This window comes from Pogona vitticeps, chromosome 1, assembly GCF_051106095.1.
Source record: "Pogona vitticeps strain Pit_001003342236 chromosome 1, PviZW2.1, whole genome shotgun sequence".
Classification (NCBI taxonomy): domain Eukaryota; kingdom Metazoa; phylum Chordata; class Lepidosauria; order Squamata; family Agamidae; genus Pogona; species Pogona vitticeps.
The window spans coordinates 121,926,810-121,954,456 of record NC_135783.1 but is presented as its reverse complement, the minus strand read 5'-3'; the positions used below and the strand labels follow the sequence as shown (position 1 = coordinate 121,954,456).

Genomic DNA, 27,647 nt, shown 5'->3' with positions numbered 1-27,647 from the left:
ACGAAGAATGTGCCCCAATAGTATCCTTGTCATTGTTTTTAACAAATAATTCTTTTTAGCAAATTCACTCAATTCCTCATCAGTAATATAGTGATTCTATATGCAATTTCCTTCTGCTACATTTTGCATGCGTTGCTTTCAAACTGCATTGACCGCCAACAGTATTTCGCCTTCCTTTCCTGCTCCTGGCACACCCCAAATCTGCACTGGGGACTCCTGGACACAGCAGAGCAAATTTGAAGGGCATTGGCGGACAGCTATCTTTTGCATCTTGATGGACATGCATACAGAAGATCTCTGATTCAACCGTGGAGAATTCAGTTAGGGCTGCAAAAAACTATGTCTGTGAAGCTTGCAAGAGCCATTGCTAGTCCGTGTTGATAATGCTGTGCTAGATGGATCAAAGGTCCAACCAAGTACAAGATGGCTTCTTAGGTCTGCATGATGGATCCAATTGTGTCATAAGATTAATTAGAACCATACTGAATACAAACAATGCCAGTCAAAATGGTGCAGTCAATTTCATTCTGATGACTATCCTTAGAAGCACATGCTTGTTAAAATAAAACTGCACTGCTCTCTGGGCATGTGAAATGCAGTATATTGAGAATTTTCAGTCTCTGTGTGTTTAAATTAAACAGAGGAAAGAAATGCAGGTTACTAAGTTGTCATGTACTGCAAAATTATTTGAAGTAAAGCTGTGACCTTGTTTCATATCTGAACCAGATTAAGACTGCAGTGCTATTGATGATTTAAGAATGCACAAGTAAAATCCATTCATGGAGAGGTAGCAAATTCCTACAGGGGCCAGTTCAATTCCTGCTCATGAGTTCATTTACACAACAAGCACATTAACAAGGAACATGAACAGCACCTTACTAATGAATATCTGTGGGGGTGCCATTCCCAAGGTTGCTAAGCCACATTGTTGTTGTAGTGAGGGCAAACTCTCCTAACAAGATGCAGCTGTTCTGAGGGGCGTGACTTTCCATTCTTCTTTCTCATAGGTGATAGAGAGCTTGCTTAATTGCCTTTCGTTGGACCAGTCATAATGGCATGATGTAACCATTGTCCTATCTGAACTCTGCAAACTATCTGTATACTGTCAGCTATCTGTGAGCTTGTAAGGTTAATAAACACAGTCCTCCTGGGGGGGGGGGGGGCAGGGCGGTCGTCTTATTCTGCCTCTTCTACTAGTAGCCCATCAGGAGCACTGCTGGAAGATATCCCTGTGTATGTGGCTGACTTCTTTAACTTCTATCTCTAAGAGACTACTGTATTTGCTATCCTAATTACTTGTGATCACAAAGACCATCAGCCTTCTCATTTTGTGTCTCCAACAAATATCAGTTTGCTGCTGCAACTTAGTCATGTATCCAAAAATTATAAGATTCTGGTCTAAGTCTTCAATCCTGTGTCTGTTCGTTGACTGGACTCAGAAAGATTTAATGCATACAATTGTTTTGTAAGTGACTATATACTGTTTCCTTAATCACATACTGTATGTATGGAATCACTCACAAATAATTATGTTTCAATGCTAGTCATGAAATTTCTCTTCCTCTGTTTCTGGTGAGTGAATCAGGTAAAGGCATGCACAATAAATAAACAAACAAATCACTCAGCTGGGGAACACATTTAAACCTAGTTTATAGAGTTAAATTAAACAGTTCTGCCACAATAAAACTAAAAATCTTAAGAAAGATCTTACAGTGCAGTCCTCAAACATATACTCAGAAATGTCCCAATGAGTTCAATGGGTTTGGGTCCAAGCTATCTAAATTGTTTGGGTCCAAGCTATGGAAAAGATCACATCTTCATTTATGAGACTACCCAGCTACAGTATTAAGATCATCAGGAAAGGCCTTTCTCTTGGTCTTCCTACTCTCAGAGGTGCATTTAGTGGGGACACGGGGAAAGTCCTTCTCTGTTGCTCCTCTCAGACTCTGAAACTCCCTCCAATGGGAGGCTAGGTTGGCACCATCTTTGCTGTCCTTCTTCGAGAAGACAAAGACCTTTCTTTTCAGGTAGGCTTTCCTTTAAATGACTGTTTGATTAAGGGTTTTTTTATTTTTTTTAGGGAACATTTTATTCTGTGTTTTACATGCATTTTCAATATTGTTCTTATGAGTTTTAATGTGATATTTGTTTAATACTTTTTAAATATTGTAATAATTTATTATTTGGGTTTAAGCTTTGCTTCTTTTAATACTATAAGCCGCCTTGGATCTTTCAGGAGAAAGGCAGCAGATAGATAGATAGATAGATAGATAGATAGATAGATAGATAGATAGATAGATAGATAGATAGATAGATAGATAGATAGATAGATAGATAGATAGATAGAGTGGTGCCTTGCATTGCAACGTTAATTCGTTCCAGCGAAATCGTTGTTGAATGAAAATGTAATGCGAAATTAAAAAGCCCATAGAAACGCATTAAAACGCGATTAATGCGTTCCTATGGGCTTAAAACTCACTGTTCAGTGAAGATCCTCCATAGCGCGGCCATTTCTGGTGCCTCTTAAGCGAGGAATCCGTCCCAGAAAACAGGGGGCGGCCATGTTTTTTTTCCTGGCGGCCATTTTGAAACCGCCGATCAGCTGTGTGAAAATGGTCGCTTTGCGATGATCGGTCATAGCAAAGCGAAAATACCCCATAGAGAACATCACAAAGCGATCGCAAAAGCGATCACAAAATCTTTGTCGCAAAGCGATTTCGTCGCTAAACGGAGCGATTGCTGTGCGAGGCACCACTGTAGATAGATAGATAGATAGATAGATAGATAGATAGATAGATAGATAGATAGATAGATAGATAGATAGATAGATAGATAGATAGATAGATAGATAGATAGATAGATAGATAGATAGATAGATAGATAGATAGATAGATAGACAGACAGACAGACAGACAGACAGACAGATAGATAGCCTTAGTAAGCATGATTTGCTTGATTTTTTTTGCCACAGTAACATTGATCTCAGTAATCACCTTCAGCACTATATTTTTAGTCAAAGACTGTGTTATTATCCATTTTTATTAAAATACACACAATCCAAATTTTGACTGGTTTTAGAGTCAGTTGACATGAATGTAGTGATTCCTTGATAGTAGTACAGTGGTGCCTCACTTAACGAGGATAATCCGTTCCAGCAAAATCGCTGTAGAGAGAAATCCTTGTTAAATGAAATAAAAAATCCCATTGAAACGCATTGAAAACCCGTTCAATGTGTTCCAATGGGCTGAATGACTCACCGTCCAGCGAAGATCCTCCATAGAGGCGGCCATTTTCGGTGCCTGTAAAGTGAGAAATCCATCCAAAAACACAGCGGGGAGCCATTTTATACAGCGGGCGGCCATTTTGAAGCCCCCGATCAGCTGTTTTAAAAACATCGTCTAGCAAAGAATCGGTTCCTGAAGCAGGGAACCGATCGTCGGGAAGTGAATTTTGCCTATTAAAACATCATTTTGCTATCGCAAAAGTGATGGCAAAACAGTCATCGTATAGCGATTTCATCATTTAACGAGGCAATCATTAAGCAAGGCACCACTGTATTATGGGGTGATCCGTATTTGTGAAACAATAATCACAGTTTAACAGCCAGAGACTGAATTTTTCTTATTAATATTGCAGCTCAAACCCAGAACATTTCAAAGGCTTAAAAATCATCAGCTGATGAATCTGCACAAGGGAACTAGCCATAATAGAAAATAAATAAATAAATAAATAAATAAATAAACAAAAAAACAAAAAAACAAACAAACAAATAAAATAATACTAACGTCATGTCTGAATTTCACCAATATGAGATATTATGCAAATTCAGTGCAATGATAAAGAGAGCATTTTAAAGTTCGCCAAGTATTTGGGGCTGTTTTTGTAACAGATACGCTAATACATGGAGCAGGACTTAGGCCACTACTAAGAACCTACAAAGTTTTACCTGTATCACATGAAGACCTCTCTGGTCCATCTGGCATGGCTTAGATGCCTCAGGAAGCTCATATACAGGTGACAGCATCTAGGAGTCTACAGCACCAGGCACTCAAGTATGCATGTGCTCTTGCGCATGTGTGCACATGCAGACAGTACATGTCAACATGAACTCCTTGAAAGCTTTTTAAATATTTCCCCCCTCATTTTAAATCATCTGTCAGTATAAATACTACTGGAGTCAAATAACATCAACGTCCCTCAGTGCAGTGATTAATGTGAAATAATACTGGGTGACTAAGGCCTGTGATCTGTTTGACTGAAAGCTTCTCTCCATTTAGTAGGAAATCGCTTTGAATCAAGATGATCCAACTGGACCAATATTATTGAAAATGTTCCTATGACATCCTGGATACAGACACTTCATGCAGTATATCTAATGTGGTCCTAGTCACTTCAGCAGCCTTCCCAAGTAAGAATGATTCACACAGACGTCATTTGTTGACTGCTTCCAAAATATTTATTTCTCGTACTTTCTTTCCTCCTCACTTCGTCAACAGTCTTTGTCATGATCCTCCCCCACCGTCTTCAAGGCAGACAGAAAGATGGCAAAATGTTCTGGTAAGCCCTCCTCGGAATGCTAAGGAGGCAAATATTGTCTTGACCTTTTCAAACAGTGTTTTGATTTGCTGGCCATGGCATTTCTCTCTGGCTTACAGTTGTCACTAGCCTGTGGAAACAGTGGAATTAAATCCAATCAGTCATTAATTATAGAAGACAGAGAAAACTCTAAAACACCTGTGCCATTCAATACAAATAAGATATACTAACATCTTTGACTCTCCTTATTATTTCATCACCACAGCCTAGGAAGAACAATAACATTTCACATATTCATTTCAGCAGAGTGAAAACGCGTCTGCCGCAGTTCAGCACAAATATAACCATTTATAGATTGAGTAACAAAAAGCAAAACAACAGTGAAAACATGGTATGCTAAAAACCGCATCCATCAGAATGCTTCCGGCAGTTCAAGGCTGGTTTAATACCTAAAGCAAGCTGTCAAGAATACAATACTGAGGTATTGTTCTCAAGTCTTTGCACGGTGTATCTTCTATTATAACAGCTTGGATATGGTCTGTGTCTAAGCAAGATGCATTAGCTACTTACCTTGAAGAAACTATGGTGAATTTGATGGAGAAGGTGAAGAACAAAAGATTTTTGAAACAACATAAAAAGTAAGGCCAGGCACTTTAGGAAGAACTTCTGTTTAGCCCATTTGCAAACACATGGATTTCAACAAATGGATTAGGTCTCTCCCAGATCCAAAGCAGAATCCTGACAGCTTCTTTATGTTTTAGTTTTTGCAACCTTGCATGCTATCTCTAGTAGGTGTGGCCAGGAGGGAGCTTTTTAGGCTGAGGTGACCAATTGGGGTGATCCAGAAGTAACCAATTGTTCCTTCCCTGCCTCTGAATTCAAAGAGAGTCCCGCCTCTCTCCTCTTGAGCTTTTCCTCTCTCTTTCACCTGTTGGAAGCAGTCAGTGAGTCTGTTGGGGCCTGTTGCTGAGAGTAGTAAATTTTTGTTTGTTTATTGTTTGATCTGCTCAGAACTGTAAGTAAAAAATTGGTTTTTATTCTTTTTCTTCTGAATAGAGTGAGTTATTGAGACTGTAAGTGATACATGATGAGCAAAAAGGGTGGTCTTCTCTGGGGAATTTGAAATTATAATCCTCTGTAAATCTCGGCACTTTTCCTGCACAGCTAAAGCAATTTAATTAAAAATTCAAAACTCTGCACTTTATTGGGTAGAAAATTCACTGTGCCTACTTCTAAGTAAATGAGCACAGATTTTCAGCTTAAACAGAGGTAGGTCTGCCTATGTCTTGATTAAGTCCTGCAGTGTGTTGTCAACACACTGTCCTGCCATTTAGATACATTAAAAATGTGGATTATTGTGTAACTGGAAATTGCCACTAGAAAACAGAATCAGCATTTCAGCTTATGATGGTGAAGGTGGCTGAGGAGGAGGAGTTATCCTGAAAATAAGCTCTATATACAGAAAATAGGCATTTCTCATAATCTATACACTTACGCCTACAAAGAAGTCTTTTTTGGTTCTTGAATAAGAAAACATCAGAGTACATTCACACATATCAACTGCGTAGAGAAGAGAATGTTTTTCCCTTTCCAGGCTGACATGCAAAATATTCTGTTCACAGGTACGTACCTAGTCCATGTTGAAAGAAATAAGTTTTCTGTTTGTGCAAGTAGAGCACACATTTTCAGGCCATGTGTTAGTACGAGCAAATACAGCATTGTAGACTTTGCCGTAGCCTGCCCCCCCAATAGAAAAAAACACAGCTGTGAGCAGGAGAATTGCCATGACAATAGTCATTTGTGTCACTGCCTGTCTCACATATTGTATTTATACACGTCAGCATATGTCTGGGAAACATTGGGAGAAGCTTCCAAAATGTGATATTCCACATAAAGAAGCAAGGGAGATGCAGACTCCATTTTTTACATGTGCAGAACTGAAGGTGAGGTGCAAGTGAGAGGGAAAGGGAGTTCAGCGATAACAATATATTTAAGATGAGATCTAGTTCTAAGGTTTTTAAATATATGGATAGATTGGCAAATAAGGATCAAAATAGTACTATCCCACTGTAGAAATACCTTACCGTCAAAAAGCAATTGGTATGTTTTACCTACAATTGATTCTGTGTTATATATAGAAAATAATGCTGTTTGTGGTGGAGATCATAAAGTGGGCACATGCATTTTCTCTATGTCCATTTACTTTGTCTGTTCTTGCTGACTTTGATTTCTTTCGTAGCTGTGAGACATGCTGAGCCAGACCAAAGGCCATGGGGCCTTCTATGTAGCAGCACCCCGACTGAGGAAAGGCCTCCCTGGGGGGATTTAGATGGGCCCATTGCTTGTTTACATTTTTAGTTTTCCTAGCTGTGAAAAGACTTTAAATGTAATTCTGGTTTCTCGTTTTCTACTAATTTTTCCTCTTATGGTATTTTTCTTATTACTATTTATTAATTATTTCTATGTTGCTCTTATGTGCTGTCAAATGAATTCTGACTCATTTCAACTCTATGAAACCCTGTGAAATGTGAAAGGAGTGGGTTACCAATACCCCACAATAGGTTTTCATGGCCAAGGGGGATGTAAACCCAGGTTTCCCAAGTCTTGTCCCATATTCTTATCTCCTGTGTCATACTGCTTTCAAGATGTTTCTGTACTGCCTTTTCAGTAATATGATAGAGGTTCATAATTTTACAATGTTAAAACTCAAAAAATAAAATAATATCAAGAAATAAAGCAATAAAACTGTGAGTAAAATAATAAAATATTCCATGAATTTTAATGGTATTGTTCACATGGATTTTACCTTGGAGGTCTCTTTTAGGCTGGAAGTCAAGTGCTCAATAACCTTATAAAATAAAATTAATGCAGAAATTTAGCCCAGGGCTCTGAAATCTGGCAGACAGCAGCCGGTGGTCTTTTATATCCTCTTGCTTGTGTGCACATGCACGCACATGCGCGCGCGCACACACACACACCATATTTACTCTCACGAATGACTCTGTGGCTTCTGAATTAATGTGTCTCTAGAAATAAAGAACACAATACTAGCGATGTTTGTGTCAGTTTGGGCATTCCAGCAATAATCCATTCACTAGATTATCAATAGTACCCTTGCTCTGTCTTATTGGCTGCTGTTGCTTAAACCATAACAAGCAATTTGCTTGCTTACTGAGGCAAGAGAAGCAGCTGAAGAGAATGGTCATTATGTGTAATTCCAGCTCCTAAATCTTTTTAAAGTGATGATTTGAACTAACAACTTTGGGAGAAATTCTTCCAGAACTTTAGAAACATTACCATCCTTGACACAATCTAATGCACAAATACCGGCAAATACAAAGCCCTCATTCAAGAAATTACTGAAGGCGAGTCATTGACTATTCTCAGTGCGGTGTAGTGGATAAACTAGGACACTTGAGAACATGGTTCAGATCCCCACTCAGCCACAGAAGCTGACTGGGGGATGGTGGAACTGGAAAAAGCACTCCTTAAATATCTCACATAACTTGAAATCCCTAATAGGGTTGCTATAAGTTAGTTCTGACTTGACGGCAAAAAAACACACACACACATTCATTGACACAGTCATAGACTCCTATTTATAATGTTTATATAACTGTCTACAGCAGGCTTGTCCAACCCGCGGCCCGAGGGCCGCATGCGGCCCAGGTCAGCTCGTAATGCGGCCCAGTGCAATTTTTTATTTTAAAAGAAATTCTAAAGTTTTAAGTTACACTGCCGGCGCTTGCAGCCGGAATGTGGCCAGGGCATGTCATGACGGGGGGGGGGGGAGAGGGAAGGAAGGAAGGAGTGGGAGGGGAGGGGACAGGGGGGCTGCGTGACTGCGTGACTGCATTGCGCCATCCCCATCAATAGGTGGACCCCCTCCCGGCCCCATAAAGCCGCAGGAGTCGAAGCTGGCAGCCTCTGCTGTCTGAGATCGCAGCTGCCGGTAAGCGCGCTTGGAGTGGGGCTGCGGAGGACGGCTAGGGCTGCCCCCCATGCGGCCCAAGCCAAATGTATGTGTGGCCCAAACCAAATTTTCATTTTCTAATGTGGCACAGGGAAGGTGAAAGGTTGGACACCCCTGGTCTACAGCTAACTGTGGCTGACAAGTTGCTAGGGCCTATCTTGAGCAGTGAGAGGTGATTGCTCAACCCTTACGTGTTGTGAAAGGCTGCTAGTTGCTACAATGGTTGCTACAATGATTTGTTCTAATAATCTTCAACATTATCCATAATACCATGCATGTGTGCATGCATGCCTGCACATGTGCAAAAAAATAATAATAATTCACAATTAGTTCAATATATTGGAGCACATACCTAAAGAACTAGAGTTTGGGACTTCATGTTTGTGCTCTGCCTTGTGTGACTGAGGTTTTGGTCCATCTACGTTGCCGGAATTCTCAGCAGGCATTCAAGAAAAGCCTTGGGACACCAATAGAGCTGCATAGTTACATCTCTTGTGCTGTCTTTTTTCACTTCAGGCAACGCTCAGCAGTAGGAAAGGCTGAGCATTGCTCTCTCATTTAACTTTTAAGTTCTTGGCTTGAACTGTACAGTGGGGTCTTGACTTAAGAACGGCTTGAGTTAAGAACATTTTGACTTAAGAACCGCTCTCATAGGAAAATATTGACTTGACTTAAGTACTTAGATTTGAGTTAAGAACTGAAAAAAAACCACGTGGGAGGCAGGGAAAGTGCAAAATGTGAACTTTCAGTTAACTGTTGGCCAGTGAAAAGGGTGCCTGTCTGCTTCCTCACTCCTCCCAGCGTTTAGAGAGTGGATTGGGAGACAGTCTTCGGACTGCCTGGTACTGTACTGCCTGGACTGTATTTTCCCTGCCTTCCCTGAACCTTTCTTGACCTAAGAAAAAAAGAAACACAATATCCCCCTCTAGTGGTCGAAGGCGGAATAGCAGCTTCCCATTAGTTTCTATGGACGGAAAAGAGCAGATACGGATTAAACGGTTTTCAATGCATTCCTATGGGAAATGCAGATTTGACTTGAGAACTTTTTGACTTGAGAACCGCCTTCCAATACGGATTAAGTTCTCAAGTCAAGACCCCACTGTAGAGTAAAAGTAGCAGTTTTAACTATTTCACAAAGTATTTCATATACCTTAATCATTATTTTCATTTTCCAGGATGAACATATTGTATGTCTCAGTACATCTTGTATGTGCCTTGACTTACAAATGCCCTTACTTATGACCATTTCGACTTATGAACAGCTCTGGCTGCAAAATTTTGCTTCTACTTGTGACCGGAGTTTCCAATTACGAACAGAAAAAGCCAGAGAAAAAAGGTGGGAAATTCAAATTTATAACTGTACGTGGTGACGAGGATGCTTCTTTGTAGCTCTTTCACCAGAGAGTGTGTGTGACGGAGGAGGCTTGGGACTGCTCCTTGTGCTTCTGAGCGAGTGTGTGTGTATGTGTGTTTGCAGGGAGGCTTCGGGCTGCTTGGTAAGGTACAGTGCTGTTTTCTGCTTTTAAAAAACTGTTCTGGGTGTTTTTGCAGCGTGGCTTTGGGCTGGGGGGGTTATGTTTCTGTGCTGTGATGGGTCTTGGTGGGTTTGTTTGTTTTTTAGTTCCCCCCCCATTTCCGATGGGTCTTGGGTTTTTTTGTTGCTTTTGGAGTGTTTTTTCCCATTTCCGATGGGTCTTAGGGGGCTTGTTTGTTTTTTGGTTTTTTTCCCATTTCCGATGGGTCTTGGGAGGTTTGTTTTTTGGCTTCCCCCCATTTCCGATGGGCCTTGGGGGGGTTTGGTTGCTTTTGGGGTTTTTTCCCTCATTTCCGATAGGTCCTGCATTCCTGCATGCTTCCCTTGCTTTTTCCTTTGTTTTCTTTGAATTTCTGATTGCCCCCCCCCCTTTATTCTCTGTGCATTTCTGATCTGCTCTGTTTGTTTTCTGGGCATTTCCAATGGGTCTTGCATGCTTGATTGCTTTTCTTCCCCCCTCCTTTGGCCAGAAGGAGGGGAATAATCACGTTTCCAATGAGTCTTGCAGTGATTTTTTTGGTGATTTTTAAATTCAACCAGGACGGATTAATTGCATTTCAATGCATTCCTAGGGGAAATGGTGCTTCAACTTGCGACCATTTCAAATTACGTCCATCTTCTGGAACAGATTATGGTCGTAAGTCGAGGCATCACTGTATTCAGTAATGAATGCTAAAAGGGTCAGCTCCTTCCCATCTTTATTCATTGAAATTTCACTTCTATATTCCTACTGAGAGATTTAAGGAAAAAGAGCAGAAAAAGTCAGGAAATTAATTCTATAGGCCTCCGACATCATACTATGTCCTATGCAATTATTAACATGCAGCTCCAAATATTATTTTTACCTGTTCAAAATGGGCACATCTTTAAAATGACATTTGCAGTGCCTGAATCACAGTGCAAACATTTCTTTAATTCCTGATGCAAATGACAGAAGGCAGAGGAGGTTAATAGCATTTCTTCTTTAGGTTCCTCCACCAAAGATACTGGCATTCATTCAGTTATTCTTTTTAGCCATAGTAGAGCAAATCCCAAAGACAAGAATCCTGGTAGTTAAAATAATTATAAACTTGGAATTATTGAGAGGAAAGCTACTAAGATGACAGAAAGTCTCAAAGACAACAGTTATGAAGAGGGGGTCTTTTTATTGTATGGCAAAGTTGTAAAAAGATGTGGCAACAATATTACAATATTTATGGGATTTCAAGTAGTAAATTGGGAGTTGTCGTTTAACTTCTTCAAGAAGCTATTCTTTGAGCAATTATATAGATGGGCAAGTGGGTTAGGAGTGGATCCGAAATAAATATTTCATCAATGCAAATTCTTAAAAGAAGGCCTGAACCTAACATTATGTTAGAGGAGGAGGAGAGGTGTAGTGTGCTAGCACGGTTCATTTCAGCAAGTGGTATAGCATTTGTTCATACTATAATCCCGAGTCACACTACTCATTGTGCAACCAGTTCTCCTGCCAGCTGTTCCCCTGTTGGCACAATTGGAAACCCTCTTTGATTCCTCACTTGTGTAAAGTCCAGGACTAGGTATCTACAAGCTCACGAGCAGAATGCCATTAGTGGGTACTGACGTAAGTTTTATATGGATTTATTTTAATATATATACATTTTTAGAGGTTTATGGATTTTTTAAAAAGAAGTGAGATATTTTTCCAAAAAAAAAAAAAAAAAAAAAAAAAGGAATGTCAATACAGTGCTAGAATGAACCATCATCATTCTCTTGTGGTAGAATGACCAGCTCTCACCATGTGAAATACACTAGAATGAGAACATGGTTTGGAAACAGAAACAGACAAATTTCTCCCCTTTGTAAGTTGCTGTGTGACTTAGTCAAGGCATTTCCCATTTGTGCCGGTAAGTGGCATGGCTTGCTTGATGTTGGAATGACAGGCTTGGAGGTTGGCAAAGTTGACTGTGGTGCCATTGCTCTATCTCCTTGCTGCATTAAGTCAGTAATCCCCAACCTTAGTTTCCTGGACTAAAACTCCCAGAAGCTTTCACCCCTAGCTGTGCTGGCCAGGATTCCTGGGAGTTGTAGTCCAAGAACATCTGGGGGGCCAAGGTTGGGAACCACAGCATTAAGTGGTTCCCATGGAAAGGGGTGACCAGGAACGGGGCAGTCTAGAATAAGTATGAGGAGACAGAGGATTTCTACCTTTTAATACATTGGTCCTTCCTGAGATTGCTTCCAAAATTCTCCTCATTTTTCTCCCCATCAGACTTTGGAATTCTGAATTGCCTTGGCTTGTTTGCAAATTGAAACTCGTGTATTAAGAATCTTCTGCTGTCCTGTTGTGTTTGTGTGTGAGTATATATATATTCAGCTTTCTGAATTTTACACAGAGCAGCACTAGGTATTCAAAGTTCACTGCAACGTTCACTCTTTTCCCTAGTTCTGCATTAATAAGATGCATAAGTATGCTGGTAGAACACTGTTGAAAAGAAACAATCTTGATGTAATTATACATCAAGTTATATGGTGATTATTCTTCTGTGCATGATGCTTTATTGAAATGCAGGAGAGTACACAGGTGTCAGTTAGAGACTGCTGAGGCATTGGAAGGGTTGGGAGGGCCTTAGGATTTATGTCTCATTTCCCTGAAATCTTCCTCTCTCATCCGCTGGAATGTACTTTTCCTTTTCCACCTCCCCATTCCTTTCCCCCCTCTACTCCTGTGCTGTTTTTTCTTTCTCTTTTCTTCTCTTACCCATTTGAACTCCCCCCTTCTCTTTGTTCTTTCTCCCACTTCACCTCCCCTCCTTACTGGCTATTCACTATGCCGGGCAAACAGAGGACGTGAATGCCATGGGGGGGGGGGGAAGCAGATCCACTTTCTGATGTGTGGGTGGGGGAAAATCCATTTACAGGCCCTGACATGAGAAATGGACGCACACACACCAGACTTTTTGCTGGATACAGTGGTGCCTCGCTTAATGAGGATAATCTGTTCCAGCGAAATCGCTGTAGAGCGAAATCCTCGTTAAGTGAAATAAAAAAGCCAATTGAAACGCATTGAAAACCCTTCAGTGTGTTCCAATTGACTGAAAACTCACCGTCCAGCGAAGATCCTCCATGGGACGGCCATTTTCGCTGCCTGTAAAGTGAGGAATCCATCCTAAATCACAGCGGGGAGCCATTTTGTACACCTGGTGGTCATTTTAAAACCCAACGATCAGCTGTTTTTAGATCGTCATAATGTGAAAATCGGTTCCCGAGGCAAGGAACCGATCATCGTGAAGCAGATTTTTCCCATTTAAACCATCATTTTGGGATCGCAAAAGCGATCGCAAAAACCTAATCATCAAGCGATTTCCTCGTTAAGCGAGGTAATCATTAAGCAAGGCACCACTGTACTTGGTGCTAATGATGCCACTGAAAGCCGATAAGGGAAAGGGGTCTTCTTAATTCAGTTGTATGTAGAGTCTCCATCAAGATGGCCTTTTGGGCCGTGTTTTGTTAATGTACACAACATGGCATGGACAAAGAGATGGAAAAAGACCTGATTAAAATGACAAAAAATGCAAAATTTAGAATTAGAAGTTCTCATACTTTACACTGAGATGAAGGAAGAGAGGAATGCTGATTGCCATGAACAAATAGGGTAGGAAAACTCACTCATGCCCAAGAGCCCTTGGCTAGGAGAACAGCAAAACATGGATTTGGAACAGTTTTGACAATGGAATGGGGGTGCAGATCCATAACAGTGCAAAACTAACTATGATGTTGAAAATATGCGGAGGCATCAGTGGAAGACATGTCACGAACTGCAAAACCCATGGACTCTGGGACTGGTCAGATTGTATAATTTATGTGATGAGTGGGGGTGCTGTTTGGGGTAAACTCCCAACAATCCTGTCCAGCACATCTAGTGGTGAAAGCTTCTAGGGGTTTTAGTCCAAGAACATCTGGGGACCCAAGGTTGGGAACCACTGCTCTAGAAAGACACATATTCCTCATCCCTGTTGGGAAATACTGATGATTATTTTAAAATTACCTTTAAAATGAATGGTGCTTCATGTATCAACAAGGGAATCAATTGTATTGATAAAAATGGATTCAAAAACCAAGTCATCAAAACCAGTGGTGACCCTATTGAATTTGCATGCCAGGAGATCGTGTACCATTCAATTCCAGTCACCAAAGAGTAACAAGGGGGAGACTGTTGTCGTTAATATTAAGGGTATGCACAAGTACCAAAATTCAGATTTGGAATTCAGATTCAGAATTACAGCCCTTCAGATTTAGAAATCGGAATTTTAATATTTTGGAATTTCTATGTATCTGGAACTCCATTATAGTTGGTATGACTATTATATACAAAAAGAGTACAAACCAACAGCCAGCAGTGCCTTGGTATTAGGAAATGACTGTAATGGGATTGAACCCTGAACAGTGGGATTGCCAGCAGGAAATGCCAGCAGCATTGGGGAAACAGAAGATGGGTCACACTGGGGAGTGGGCAAATACCCTGGGCAGCTCTGGCAAGGAGACTGGAGCAGCAGATAGCTTGCAGTGGGTGGGAAGTGTGCCAACCGTGCGGATAGAGCACAACAAAGTTGAGTGAGGGACTACAATATTGGAGTGCAGTTGGAAGAAGGAAAGAGACGGAAGGAGGGATAAGCACAATGAAGCATGATGGACCTCACATTGTGAGCAGTGTGTGCCGTTCTCTCTTCCTTAAAGGGGGCTTCAGGAAATCCTAGCAATGGTAGCTTGATCTTAGGGAAAATAACTTTTTCTACAGATCCAGATTCCTGGTGTGAGTGGTGTGGACTGACAGTGTCCCCTGCCTGAGAGAGCACTCTCTCGCTCAGCATACTAGCAAACGGATTCCTTCTCAGCCCAGTAAGACAGGGGATCAGTTCGCTTTTCGCTAGCCAGGCTTCTGCATGTATGCCTCTACCTCTGCCTCTGCCATGGTGACTCTAGAGCAGTGGTTCTTAACCTTTGTTACTCGGATGTTTTTGAACTGCAACTCCCAGAAACCCTGGCCAGCACAGTTGGTGGTGAAGGCTTCTGGGAGTTGCAGTCCAAAACTCCTGAGTAACCCAAGGTTAAGAACCAGTGCTCTAGAGCAGTGGTCCCCAACCTTGGGCCTCCAGATGTTCTTGGACTTCAACTCCCAGAAATCTGGCCAGCAGAGGTGGTGGTGAAGGCTTCTGGGAGTTGCAGTCCAAGAACATCTGGAGGCCCAAGGTTGGAGACCACTAGAGGATAGGTCCCCTGCCATGTTTGTCAAGACAGTTTCTGGGATAGTCTGCAGTTGCAGGGGGGAGAAACTTGGACTCTAGAATACAACTACTGGTATCTGGGGTACTACAAACATTGCTAGTTTCCTCCCGCTCTTTGTGACACTTGACTGCTAGCTGGATCTTCTTCATTAGCTTCTGCTGCATGTAATGGAAAATTGACTGGCATTGGCCACTCTCACTGCTTAATATCCATTGCCTACTGTTTAATTTGGGGGGGGGGTTACAAGAATATACTCCTCCTTCTTCCACAAAGGGCAATCCCTATTTTCTTGCTTCTGCTGCAACAGCTTACTGCTCTGCCATCTTTGTGCCCACTAGGTTATATTAGGCATGCGTCTTCCATACCCTGCAAAGCACCCCACACTATGAGGTTGAGAGTGGGGGCCCTATATTGCACCCCTTTCATTTTCCGCACCTGCAGTGCTGCCACGATGTTTTCCATTCTCTGTGACAAACAGACTGCCTTTCTGTAGCTAGACTTCACTGCTACAACATGTCCCTCAGTGCCTCTTGAATGTTGTGAGCTGTGTGGCTGCCCTGCGTCGCAGCCACATTCAATAGCACCCATTTGTATCCTACCCTTGTGTGTTGCCCTATGCCTGATGCTTTCAGTTCTCACTAGTGTCCTGGCAGGGAGAGATTGGCATGTTTTGCATCCTGGCTGCTCCAGACGGTACTTATTAAATGTACCACCTGTGCTGTGGCCAAGTGTTGCTGTACCTTTTGCCAGATACTCCAGTATAAATCTAGCACATCCTGTGGCTAACAGTTGTTCAGGATGGCAATTGGTACCATTTCTGCCACGAACCTACAGAAACCAGTGTTCTCCACCAGAGAGAATGGCTGGTCATCTAGGGCTATTATTTTCCTGAAGAGATGAGTAATCCTGGCATTTTTACGTTTCAAGAAGTTCTTTTCCTGCACCCTTCCATGCAACTTCAGGGTAGCCAAGAACTCATTCTTGAGACGCGGGCATAGCATTTACTGCCTCCCACCTCTTGTAATTTGCCCATCTACCTCCCTGCTTCCCTGGACTGGTGGCCAAGGTTCTCTGTAAGATGTGTGACTGCATGCGGATGACTCTGCCCCCCCCCGCAGAGCTTTCCTTCTCCTCCACACAATCCCTTTGATTCTGGTTGCAATGTGTGTCCCCGGGGGGGGGGCAGAGTTGCATATGCAGGGGAGCAGTCGCTGGCAAGAGAAACGGAGTCCCACCCAGGAGACTGAAAATTAGTGGGTAGATTGTTGGTGGCTCAACCTTTGTCCTCTGATTACTCTTACTGTCACAATAAGGAAGCCACTCGCCTCAATAGTACCCGATTCATTTGTCAGGTGCAGTGTCCTGTGCTGAGTTCTCAGATGGCTGAGCATGCTACTATTGGAAGGGTAGCCGAAGTCCTGCCCACACTTGAGCACCTTCTTGCAATGCTCGGACTCAGCCTGTGAGCATCTGTGCACACTGTCAAAAATGTTTCTAGATTACTGATTTTGTGGGAGCTCCAGTTTTTGACTACATGTTTCTAACAGGAACTGCTAACTTGTCATCGCTCCACTTCTGGCAGCTGACGGAAAGGTCAGGGGTGATTTTAGTGTCACATGTTTCTGAAATGGTGCCCAGCTAAGTCCCCTCAGTCTCCTCTTCTCCCATGTCTGATGTGGATGCACTTGAAGGGTAGTTTCCACCAACTACAAGGCTGCTTTGCACAGGGGAGATTTTCTGGGAACAGGGGCTAGGATAAATCCTTCCTTGAATATGTTGGAGCTGCTTGGTTTGGATATGGAAGGCAATTTCTGGTGTTCTTCATTAATCTCCCAGCCACAAAAGCATGTCAATCTGAGTGCTGTTGCCATACGTGTCCTTTTCTGGCTTATCAGTTCTTTTGGAGAAAAGTGCCTTCTTCACCTTCTTCTGTCCTGGCTGGATTGCACAAATGTCACTAGAACGTATCTGAGGTTCACTCCTACTGGCTCCTTGAACCAGAGGCTTCTGCCACCTCTTTGGCAGAGACACACATAGTCTGCCCTGCTGCATGTTTTTCTTTCGTAGAGTGAGTACTGAGTAAGATATCTGCATGGCAGATTTTGTTAGGGCAAGGATCATAACAGCAGTTGTAGTTTGTCTTTTTCCTCTCCTTCTCTCCCTCCTCTCAGTCGAAGATGCTTCAGTGGGTGCATTAAACGTTAATATTGCTAACTATATTAAGTAAACAAGGTACAATGAGATGTAGAGAAGACAAATGTAAATTGAGGGTTCAGAAAAGGATACAGAGAAAACTGCTACAGTGTAGGCTTGCACCAGAGCATACCCTAACAAGTACCCAGGGGATTTATCAGCAGCTATGCCCACCTTTCAATTGGAAAGAACCAAATTGAAAAAAAAAAACACCTTCTGGTTTCTGTGCCTACTTCCCAATTTCACTGATGCAGGCAGATATCATTTATAGGTTTTGCTCTCAACACAGCCCCACTTCCTTGGGAAACTCATGGCAATCCTAATCAGGAGACACTGAGTTCTCTGTCCCCACTACCAAGGGGACTACCCTTGGTGCTAGGGTGTCTTTAATTTTCATTTCTCAGTCTAGGATACCTGAGAAACAGGTTTCACATTCAGTTCTTCCTCTAGCAAGCAGAAACCTAGCTTTTTGCTTTCTAATCTACAGGAGTAAATGAGACTGTGGATATCAGAAATTATATATATTTGGAACTATCAAATTCAAATTCAGATATATTTGAAACTACAGTGGTGCCTCGCTTAACGGGCACCCCATTTAACGAAGAAATTGCATAGCGATGAAGATTTTGCGTTCGCATTGTGATGTTTTAAATGGGAAAAAATCGCTTTGTGATGATCGGTACCCTGTTTCGCTTACCGATCATCACAGCGATGATTTTTTAACAGCTGATCGGCGGTTCCAAAATGGCCACCAGGTAAAAAAAATGGCCGCCTGCTGTTTTCTGGGACGGATTCCTCGCTTACCAGGCAGTGAAAATGGCCACCGTATGGAGGATTTTCGTTTAAAGGTGAGTCTGATGCCCATAGGAACGCATTGAAGGGGTTTCAATGCATTCCTATGGGCTTTTTAATATCGCATAGCGACGAAATCGCTTTGCAGCGATTTTTGCTGCACCGATTATCGTCGCTATGCGAGGCACCACTGTATCTGAACATGCTAGTATTTGGTGATTCTGAATCTGAATACACAGCCCTCTTTAACATCTATTGGCCACTATTTATGTGAACCAGGAAGACTCTTCTTATGTAATTTTTATTGCTTTTTGCATGCAACAAGGGCTCCACAAAAGAATATACCCTAAAATTATCTGTGTAAGAATCAAGGGGCTAGATATAAAAATACCCTGAATACCAGTGATCACATTAGGCACTTTAACACCTATGTTGGAACAGGGGATATGTGAAACTGCCTTTAATTCTCCGTCTTAAAATAAGTCATCTATGCTTACTTAAATATTGCAAACAGTTTCTTCAGACCTCCTATAAAATCAGCCAGTCATATAATGGAGCCATATGGCTCTTTCGTCTCATTGAAATGAAATTGCAGCCATTTGTAAAGCAGTATGCAGGAGATATGAACAAGTAACAAGTGGCCTTAGCAAAATCCCCACATCCACCCACCCACTTTTTTGTTTAATCTCATTCCTCTCTTTTTCTCTCTGGTTAGTTTTAGTTTAATTTCTCAACAAGGGAAAGGAAAAGTAACAAATACGTACATGGAATATTGATTCTGCGAGAAAACAGCAAAGGAAACATCCAAATGGAAATGGATGCATACTTCTTCCTAAGGTCATCAAAACTGTACAAAACTAACTTTTACCAGGTAACTTTTTTTTACAAGCACTTTTAAAGATATTCTTAAAATTCATCTTCATTGGGGAATTATTACACATAATATGGACATTTTAGTCAATACAAGTTATTCAAATCTGTCTGATTCATGATGTGACCTTTGGAACAACTTGGGTTCTAGTACTTTTGAGAGCAAAGAGAATAGTCTTACTTTAAAATGAGAAGCAAAAGTCATGTAAACAAAACAAAAGACAGATTGGTGCATTGGTTTGTGATGCATTCATTTATCATCTGCATCTCAATTTCAAATTATCTGATTCTCCAACAGAGCTTAAAAATTGTTAAAGCCAGTTGGAATCTAATACCAGAGGCCTGCACAGTGCTTATTATTTACAGCATTCTCGTCCCAAATCTAATGTAGGAAAAGTAATATGTGGCTTGCAGAATTGAGGCCTAAAGGTCAACTGCAAACAACTGGTTTTTATGTTATTTATTTCTTTATTTGTTCAAACACTTTTGTTTCTTATTTCTTTGATGCTAAGCAGGGAGATTATGGCTCTGCTGGATGCAAATTGCTCAAAAATTGTCATGCCTTGAACATGACATATGGAGGGCTAATCCTGAAATTACTTTTCTCTCTGTCTTATAGATATTTAGAAGTACCTAAGGATTCACAGGGAGCAGAGGCTCTCTTAGGAAACAGTGGAAGATTTGAACATTTCTAATTTATTAAACATTAATGCACTAAGTTTATACAGACCGTTATGACTATGGAAAGGTCCACTGAAGATTTACAGGCCAATAGCAATGACCAAGGGGTGTGCCATGACATCTCTCTCCCACACTGCCATCAAAAGAGTTTGAATGAGAACAGTAGTCAGTAAATGTCTACGAGGCCTTTTATGGAAGCATGCTCTCAACATCTTGTGGGCTAGAGAATGCCCAGCAGAGTATTTCAAAATGTGATGAACCCAGAAAGCATGAAGTCAAAATATGTGGTCCATTAAAATCACTGGAATCAAGAGTATAAATAATTAGAAATCCATGTGAACAGATAGGAAGTTATATTGTTCAGATATGGCTGGGTTTTTTTATGTTGGTGGTAAGACATTTCATGGACGTATGTTGTCATTATTACATGCTGTCAAGTCAGAACTGACTTATAGCAACCCTAACAGGGCTTTCAAATTAAGTGAGATATTTAAAGAGTAGTTTTACCAGTTCCACCATCCCCCAGTGAGTTTCCATGGCTGAACGAGGATTTGAAACCTGGTCTACAGAGTCCCAGTCTGTCACTCTGTCCACTACACTACACTGGGTATATAACAAATGGAATGATGAAAAGAAGTGTGTAACACAATGTTTACTTCATCATGGCAAGCTTTGTCACTCCAGCAAACCACCAAAAAATAGTGTACAACAATGGGTTCCAGCATGCTATGTAATGGAAAGGGTTTTGCATAAAATACTCTATAAATCTGTGAGGGACTGACCTCTGAAAGACAGGTATTTCAGTCACTCGTTTTTCTTATTATTTTAATAAATTAGGAATAACTAATCAATTTATAGTCATGGTTTGCAATATTTGGTTAACATTTGATAGGTCAAGTACCACCACTAATAAAAATTCTTTAATTTACTGCATTGTAGTAACACATGAATGAAAAGTCAGTGGACGTTCAGCACTGAGACTTCCATCCTTATTGTCAACTGAAGCTGCAGGGCTCAAAAATCTAATTGTGGAGTAATTTCATTCAGGTTATTTAAATTATTTTAGAAAAAGGGACCTGAAGATTGAAATTCTGTGTAGTTGTCATATACAGTGGACCCTCTACTTATGGAATTAATCCGTATTGGAACGGTGGCTGCAGGTCGAAAAGTCTGTAGGTTGAGTCTCCATTGGCCTACAATGCATTGATAACCAATTAATCCCGTAACCAGTTGTTTTTGTTCCATTTTTGTTCCATTTTGGTTTTTTTTCTGGTCTGTAGGTCGATTCTCAGGCTGCAAGTCGAACCTAAATTTTGCAGCCAGAGAAGTCTGTAACTCGAAAAGTCTGTAAGTCGAGCCGTCTGTAAGTCGAGGGTCCACTGTATTTAAGGATTGCACGGATAAACGATATTGCTGAAAATTAGCAAATGGATTCACAAGTATGGAGGAATATTGATAGATGATTAACTGTAAATTCTATGGATGTGTTTTGGAAGACAGCTCACACAATGAATCTTTTTCTCCCCCACCCGCCATCTAAATCCTATGGCTAGTCCCAAGTAGAGTGAACCCACTGGGTCAATTGTTAAATGATAAGTTGACAGTTACATCAATCTCATTAATTTAGTGGGTCTATGCTGCTCGGACCAGATATTGGGTTTAGGCCATTGGAGCTGTAGATGTTCCTCAAAAGGTTTTTGTTTTTGGCAACCTTTTGGATCAGCTCTCCCATAGGTACCAAACTGAAGGCATTGTCACTCCTTTGAGTTGATATTGCAAGGTAAGAATACATGGAATATATAAAGCAAATAGAGTAGAGCTGCACAGTTGGAATGCATGATGGATAAAAGCTAAGGCATGACGGATAAAAGCCGAATGCATGGGTTTACTTGTAATTCATAAGGTGAATATGAACTATGTATCCATGAGAAAAGTTTTCCCCCAAGTTGCAGTGTCCACAAATGGGGATCTCAACTCCAAGCTGAAGCTGTGAAAATGCACATTCATGGCAGTCAACCTTCATGAAAACTGACAACCCACGAACATTCTGGTGTATATTTGAAGTCCTGTGTGCAATTATTGTGAATATATCTTCTGCTAATGTTATCACCTAGAGTGGCAATTTATTCCTCCATGTCTAGCTCTCAGGGAGGTTTCAAAGAAATATAGAAGTTGTCAGCACATAAGAGTCAACACATTACTGCTGTACTGCAGCCATATATAATGAAACCAAAATGAGCACTCACTTGTTTGGCATTAATTTAATGTCCCACTTAGCTCCTATCAGATGCAAATAGCTGCCTCATCCATTTAAGGGTTTCCAGGCGTGCATATAATGAAGTGCTCTGTACCTGTCAAGGAAGCAGAATTCATAACTGAAATCAGAAGTGGATGAGGAAATTCAGTGTCCTTGTTAAAAAATAAATTTAAGCCTCAGACCTGGCAACGTCAAATGGAGATCTCATACTGGTTTTCTGTGGCAAAGTTCCACTTACACTTGCCTTTCAGGACAGAGGTTCCCAGGACAGGATGCCCATAGACATACTACATCAGTGTACCCAGTGCACTTCTGAAATCAAAGTCAGTAGCTGGCAAAGGTGGCAGCTGTACTTGTCAAACTCCAAACAAAACAAATGGGGCAGCCAACTTCTTGTTACTTAACTTGATTTTATACCCTGAATTTTAGAAAAAACACTGTTTAATTTTAAACAGTATTCTAGTTATGATCAGTTTCCCCAGAGAAAGTTTTTATGAGTATAAATGGAGATAATGACTGTCATTAGTCACTGCCATTAGCATACAGCATTAGAAACTCTATGCCATTCATAACAGACTGTGACATGACAGTAAAAATATGACTTCTAATCGCTCGTATATGCTTTTTGAGTACAGCTGGTTGCTATTTCATATGGCTAAACTGATATCCAAAGGGTGGTAGGAGTGGTATTTAATAGCACGTTCATCATCGCATCTAATTGTTTTCCACCACAGGGTATGAAGCTTTATGTTCTCTATCAGCCAAAAAAACAAACAGCCATCCTGCTTAATGGCTGCTCAATTAATGTTTATGGTGCTACTTTTATACCCTGAGTTATTTGACAAATAAACTCCAAGAAGCAATTTAAGAACCTCTGAAGTTTAATGATAACCCTGTCAGAGATTAAAAAGGAAGAAAGGACAAACAAGCATTCTGGACGTGGGGAAATCTTACTGGATTTGGTCTTTCTCTCCATACATAGGATGAGGAAAGCTACAGAGACAAAAGGTGTTGTTTTTCTTCCACACAACTTGCTTAGAATGATTCCTACTTTTACTTTACTTTTATTAGATTTTTACCCCGCACCCCCCCTAGACAAAGTCTACTCCAGGTGGCCTACATACATAATAAATCATCACAGATCATCCTAGGTCAAGTTGAGATGACCTGTGTGCATGCCAAGCCATAGAAAGGTGATGCTAAGTTCACCACACTGTTGGGGGTTAACCCTGTGATGGAAAGTTGCCATTTGTAAGGTATGATCGGTACCACTCCATAATTCTGTTTTCTGTCCCACAGAAGAGCTTACACTGATTCAAAACAAGAGTTGAAAGACAGACTTCCCTGCAACTGCAGTGGTGCCTATTAATTAACACATTCCCCTCTGAATGACGTGTTAGGAGGCTGTGTAAAATTACCATTAAATAATATGTTTTCAATGAAAAGGTGCCATGGCTGATTCTCCATGCAAATGATTTCTAGCCAGTAGTACTAACTGAATGTATCAATAAAATATTTATCTAGAATATTTTCATTTGGTCTTCCTGATCTGTGACTTCTAATGATATATTACAAGTCTCTGCTTCCCCAGCACCGAGGCAATTAATCATTAATATTCCTGTCTCCTCTGAAGCAACTGGACACAATCAGACAAGAACATGAAGTTGGAGGAGAAAAAAAATCTTATCAAAAATTGCATGTATTTTTATATCCTAAGTCGCCTTCGATAGGCTGACTGCAAATTTATTTTAATGGACCAACTATAATTACAAAGAACTCATTCTCCTCAGTCTTCCAGTGACACGAGTAGATGCTAGGGTTTGTTCCTGACAGAAACAAATGAGATGGCATGTTTGAAAAGCTGCCCTACTGTTCCCCCTCCCCCCCCAGGTCTACACAAGAAAGCACCAGAATAGGGACAAAGAATAGGGACCTGACTGACTCGGGTTTGATGCCGACTGCCTTTGATTAAGAGGGAATGAGGCATTTCAGAGTTCATTTTTCTTCTACTAAGCACCTCTTCATCGAAAATTATGCAGTTGGACTGATCTGCATTTGATACGTTTAGCATCACAGTTTTATTATTTGTAATAAATAAAGTCAGATTTTTATGGGGTTGCTGCACATTAAAGAAATTATTCAGGAAAGTGAAAAAAACATATTTTTATTTCCTATGTTATTTTCCTGACATAAAAAACACAAAGAAAAAGCAAGCAAGCAAAGCCAAGAAACAAACAAATGTCCTACAGGGATGTCGTTTTTAAGCAGTGCTGGCTGTTCCTGAACTTTTAAGTGTCTTCAAATCGAGAAAGTAGTCTGAGAGCACCTTCCAGACATTATCACGACAATCGTTAGAATTCCGGGGTGGGAGACTCATATTTACCATGACAATAAAATGAAGGATTTAACTTCAGAAATATTGCCATAGCCCAGGATTGCAAATTATTGATCAATGGTCTTTTAACTTGCAGTCAAGTTGCTATGCAACAGGCTAGACCACCCAGGGTTGCCCCTATCCAATTCCTGAATTTGCAGGGGCTATGCAATGCCAGCTGTGTTCTATTTCTTTCATAATACATCCTGGGTAAAATCCTATTGAGTAACTTACACCTGTAGAAGGGTGACAATGTCACCAGCAGAAGGTGATTTTCAGTAATTAAAAGCTTCCTATCTCATGGCTTTTCTGACTCCTCTGTAAACCCCTCCATCATGTAGAAGCCACAGGAGGCATGAGATGGAAGGAGGAAATCTTTAATTGCCAAAATTCTTCCCCTGCCGCTAACATCATCTGATGGTGACATTTTTTGGCAATTAAGCTGCTACTGTATTTCTCGTCTTCATCGCAGGTGATGCCATGCAACTTCTAGACTGCTGCTTATCCACAATCATAGCCTAGAGGAAGGCCAATGAACTGAAACTCCATCAGACTCAATGCAAAAGAGAGGTTCTCCTGCTGTGCTGCTCAACTGACTGACTAGAGAGGGTTATTTGCCTAGTCTAGATGGGGTTATACTTCCCCTGAAAGTAACTTGGGGGGTACTTCTGGATTTGGCTCTAACAATGGAGGCTCAGGTTTCATCTGTGACCAGGAGCACCTTATCAATATTTGAAATGTTGTGTTTAATAAGAGCATTTGAAAAAAAATTATGGGGGGGTCAGGAAAGAAGCCTTAAAAGGAAAACACAGTTTAAAACTATGGCTTGGAATGGCTACTGAGTCATTACATAACACCTTAAACAATCGACCAACTGTACTGCAGATCAAGGTTCCAGAATCTGTAAACAGTTTTCTGACAGCTAAATATTTGTTTATCTTTCATTGACCTTGAGTGCCACCGTTTGGAAAATGTAAAATCCTCAATGTGTAGGTTTTAAGAGAATGTTTTTGATAGAGAGGGAAGACATCAGACAGGAAACTCATAGATTAGGAGAAATGAAGGTAGCAGTTTTCTAAAGTTGCAGAATCATCAAAATAAAGATGTTATGTAAACAAATGATTGCCACCTTATGAAAACTGAATAGGGACAAAATGAATGCAGATTTAAATTGGGCTAGAACACTTAGAATTTCCTAAGGGTGAAAATGTTAGGTGAGTAAAACAAGATAAGGGGAAATGAAAACAGTAGGAAAGAGCTATAAATATGTGAAGGTAGGACACACAACATAGGACTGGGCATTTATTTATACCAAGATGGCTTTGCATTATACAGTACTACACACATTGAATATCAACAATGCTGATATCATGGGGCAAAACAGCAGTGGCACCAGAACATCAACAATGGGATTTTTTACTTGGGTTTTAACAGCCAGGTTGGGTGAGAACTTTAAGCTTTTGTATTTCAAGAATGTAATATAAAAAATTCTTTTTGATATTTTATTGTATTTGTGCTCTTATATTTTTGCTTAAGTATTTGCTGATAAATTCAGTTTTCATATATTTTAAGTCATGTGCCTAGTTTTTCTAACAACTGCCAAGACTATGTTCTCGAAGGCTTTCATGGCCGGTATCCGATGGTTGTTGTGTCCATCGTCAGAGGACAGGAGCTAGAATTCTGTCTGTGTTCTGGTGTAGTGTGTGGGACTGTTGAGTATTTGTAGCTGTGGGATCAGGTTTTTGTTCTTTTCAGGAAATTGGGTGTTTCCTGGAATCTGAAGATGCTGGCTACAGAGACTGGTGAAACATTAGGAAGAAAAACCTCCAGAACACAGCCAAACAGCCCGAAAAACCCACAACAACCGTCAAAACTCTTGGATGTGACAACAGGTAGGAATAAAGTTTGAAGCAATAGAGATATTGTTGCCTGGAACTATTGCAACAACAAAATGCTTATATTACAATATTCAGATGAACATTGATATGATTATCTGTGATTGTGTGATTTCATTCTTGGATTAACCATTAATTGGGATAAATGCCAATTGTGATGAACAACAAGCTTCTGTTTTTTTCCTCAGGGGTTCTATGTATCTCTGTAAGCCTCCTGGGGAAGTCAAGCACCCTATATGGAGTCTGAGGGCCTTGTCTTACTATTGGTAGATCACCCCCAGTTATGCCCCTTGAAAACAGTATGGAGGTCCAGAATGTGGCAGCTAGACTTATTACAGGTACTAGTAGACTTGATGGTATCTTCCAAGCCTTGGCTCATTTGCCTTGGCTCTTTGTCTGTTTTTGTGCTGCTGACTTTGACCTATAAAGCTTTTAACATTTGGGACCTTGATAGCGAATGGAAAAATCTGTCCCTGAAGCAATCTACCTGCCCCCATCACTCCTCACAACGCATGTTATTAAAAGTGCCAATGCCAAGGAAGGCCAGCAAATTCACAACTAGAAATTGGCCCTTTATCTGCCCTGGCTCCCTTATTGTGAAACAAGCTACAGTTAGAGTTTCCCAAGCACTATCCCTTTCTTATCTTCAAAAAGATACTAAAAACTGAGCTCTTTCAGACAGCTTTTCATGGTCTTGCACCTGAAACCCTGTGAGTATTTGTCATAGTGTTTGCTATATTATTTTAGGTTTCAGTGGTTAGGCTAATAGACTGGGGTTAATTTTGTCTTCATTTAGCAGAGAATATTATACCACTTGTTTTATTATGTTTTATTATTCATTGATTATTAATATATTTAATTGCTGATTTTGTCATTGTTATATGATATCCTGTAAACCACCCAGAGTGTGCCTGCTCACTGTAGGGTAGTCCAAAAATTGAATGGATGGATGGATGGACGGACGGATGGACAGATGGACGGCTGGATGAATAAATGCTTCCTCTCCCTTCTGTGTCTCCCATGGCTTTCACATGATGAAAGGAATTACACAGAAGTTGAAAAAGCCACAGAAGTAGGATGGTTCTAATTACTGCAAATTGGTCCCTGTGTGTTTAGTCGTTTAGTCGTGTCCGACTCTTCGTGACCCCATGGACCAGAGCACGCCAGGCCCTCCTGTCTTCTACTGCCTCCCGGAGTTGTGTCAGGTTCATGTTGGTTGCTTCGCAGACACTGTCCAGCCATCTCATCCTCGGTCGTCCCCTTCTCCTCTTGCCATCACACCTTCCTAACATCAAGGT

General features: G+C 40.9%; 1 protein-coding gene and 2 long non-coding RNA genes across 18 annotated transcripts in view; 2 read left to right on the top strand and 1 right to left on the bottom strand.

Annotated features, from left to right (window-relative positions):
* Positions 1 to 4,433: 4,433 nt before the first annotated feature.
* KHDRBS2 (KH RNA binding domain containing, signal transduction associated 2) overlaps positions 4,434 to 27,647 on the bottom strand; it is a 520,773-nt gene continuing 497,559 nt past the window's right edge. For 12 of the 16 annotated variants that reach the window (XR_012087317.2, XR_012087305.2, XR_012087311.2 and 9 more), the window contains 2 exons: positions 22,070 to 22,174; positions 4,434 to 4,666 (listed from right to left, as the gene is read on the bottom strand). The gene's annotated coding sequence lies outside the window, so the exon portion shown is untranslated. Of the gene's footprint in view, positions 4,667 to 8,861; positions 9,093 to 22,069; positions 22,175 to 27,647 lie in introns of all 16 variants that reach the window. The other 4 variants (XR_012087310.2, XR_013542152.1, XR_002299496.3 and 1 more) reach the window with 2 other exon arrangements.
* On the top strand, positions 9,087 to 14,768 carry LOC144587024 (uncharacterized). Its single transcript, XR_013542168.1, has 2 exons — positions 9,087 to 10,249; positions 10,344 to 14,768. It is a non-coding gene; the product is annotated as an uncharacterized LOC144587024 (long non-coding RNA).
* On the top strand, positions 15,371 to 27,201 carry LOC144587023 (uncharacterized). Its single transcript, XR_013542165.1, has 2 exons — positions 15,371 to 19,143; positions 19,762 to 27,201. It is a non-coding gene; the product is annotated as an uncharacterized LOC144587023 (long non-coding RNA).